The sequence below is a fragment of the Cyprinodon variegatus genome, unplaced genomic scaffold, assembly GCF_000732505.1.
Source record: "Cyprinodon variegatus isolate N-32 unplaced genomic scaffold, C_variegatus-1.0 Scaffold1387, whole genome shotgun sequence".
NCBI classification, from domain to species: Eukaryota; Metazoa; Chordata; class Actinopteri; order Cyprinodontiformes; family Cyprinodontidae; genus Cyprinodon; species Cyprinodon variegatus.
In genome coordinates this window covers 26556-28895 of record NW_015151840.1, presented here as the reverse complement: position 1 = coordinate 28895, position 2340 = coordinate 26556, and the positions used below count along the sequence as shown (strand labels likewise).

General features: G+C 40.7%; 1 protein-coding gene across 3 annotated transcripts in view; it reads left to right on the top strand.

The window, feature by feature from the left end:
- The window catches only part of usp13 (ubiquitin specific peptidase 13 (isopeptidase T-3)), a 43603-nt gene that overhangs the window by 38048 nt on the left and 3215 nt on the right, over nucleotides 1-2340 (top strand). The window lies entirely within an intron of this gene.

Here is a 2340-nt window from a genome sequence, read left to right as displayed (position 1 = left end):
ACAGGACTAATTTCCCTCCGGACCAGATCTGCACCCTACTGAACCTTTGTCTTTCCACAACCTATTTCTAGTTTAAGGATACCTTTTACAGGTTGTGCCATGGGATCTCCCGTGTCACCAATTGTAGCCAATCTTTACATGGAAGAAATGGAAAAGAGAGCTTTGGACACTTTCCAAGGAACACCAGCAAACCATTGATTAAGATATAAGATACATGTGGATGACACATTTGTCAAAATCCAGCTGAAAAAATGCTTTCACAAGACGCATCAACTCGTTTGACCACAACATCAAATTCACCAGAGAGAATGCCAACGACAACAAGCTACCTTTTCTGGACTGTTTGGTGAGCATGAAGGAGATGGAAGCCTAAACATTGAAGTGTATAGGAAACCTACTCACACAGACAAATATCTTCTCTTTGACTCACACCACCCACTGGAACACAAACTTTCAGTCATCAGAACCTTACAACACTGGGCTGAGCATGTCCCCACTAAAACAGAAGGGAAGCACAAAGAACAGAACACATCAAAGATGCTCTTCAAAACACTGGATACCCAAACTGGGCGTTTGTCAAATCAGCAAGGAAATCTAAAAGACATGCAGCAGAAGATAACGGTGAGAAGATTAAACACAAAGACATTACCATCCCATATGTTGCTGGAGTCTCTGAAAAACTCAAGAGGATTTTGTCCAAACACAAAATCCCAGTACATTTCAAACCAAGCAAGACCTTAAAACGGAGACTAGTGCATCCTAAACATCGTTCGTCTGGTTCAATTTGCTTGTTTTTCTAAGCCAAAACAAGGCTTTGTCTTTGGTCCACTCTATAAAGCCTCAAACTCAACGCCATTTCTGAAATTTTGAATTGAAAAAGCTTCCTGGATGGGAAGCGACATATCCTCAAACTTGGAAACAAAGTCCAGTGGATTTTTTTTTACTTTTTTAGAAGGAAATCCCAGAAAATAAAACATCAAGACTTTTAGACTTTTCAAATTTCTGAACAAAAGATAAAAAAACAAAAACAAACTGTAAACCATGCAAATGTATGATACTTTAAAAGTAAAACGCTAAGTGCATTGATGAACTAAGGTAACCAGTTATAAGTCAGCGTTTTTGATGAGTCAGTTGGTGCAAGAAGCTTCAGTAGATCAGCGTTGCTAGTGAGCAACATGGATGAACCTTTTTTTCCTTGACACAATGAGCAATTCACAGTAGCAATTGACCTTTTACCTGAGTGAGAGTTCCCATGTCAGGATGCTATGATTAAATCTGCTGTTTTCCTCCGTTACCTTGCATATATCCTCTTAGTCTGTGAATAATCAATGCATGCCAATCATCTGCCCATATTAATGCTCCACAGCCCAACCTTACGACCGTTTACACATCACCAGGGGCGTTGCTAGGGACAAAGCTTTACTGGGGCACTGGCCCCCTAGTGCATATGCCCCTCCTTCCATACACAAATACAGACAAGCACACTGCCCCACCCTGATAAATTCCTACCAAAATTACCAGTTGAGATATTAATGATTGTAAGAGCATATTTGTTTTAACAAACATGAACATTTTCAACATTGCAGCTATAAAAAATAAGACAGTTTCCTTATACACATTCTGAAGTAATCATTAATTTCTAGGTTTCAGAGTTTTAGTTCGGGGGAAATTTTACCTCATCCTGAGCTAAGTTTTCCTTTTAATTTTTTGAGCATTAAAGTGTACCTCCTATTTTTCATTTTTGCAAAGCGGTCAATCACTAGACTGTGACTCAGCTTAGAAAGTTCTTCCTTTTCAACTGATAAAATAGCAAGATGATGGAGCCTGTCTTGTCCCATTGTGCACCTCAGCAGAGTGTGGAGCCTTCTCAACTCACTGAATGACCTTTCACAACTCCAGCTGTTGACTGGGATTGTGAGGGAGATCTGGATGACCTGCGTTAGTGTTGGGAACATGGTGTTATAAAGCAAGTTGAAAACACATTGCATATCCTTGATGACAAGGCTTTCTTTTTCAACCAGGAACAGTTTTTAAACCATTTTTAATTAAATGAACGTTTTTTTTACTCCAAATTTGTGCTGGGGATAGTGGGACAACTTCACTTGTCTAGGACCATCATGCTTTCCCCCTAAGTCACTAATGTCCCCTTCTTGTTTGTGGACGCTGGTTGTTGCTTCCTTATCACCTTTATGGTCCTGTCTCTCCTGTCCTTCACCTGTCTCTTGCCTGTCAGTCACCTGTCTCTCCTGTCTCTCTCCTGTCTCTCCTGTCTCTCCTGTCTCCTGCCTGTCAGTCTCGCCTCCTCCTCCTCCCTTTCCTACTCCAGCACCTTCATTCTCT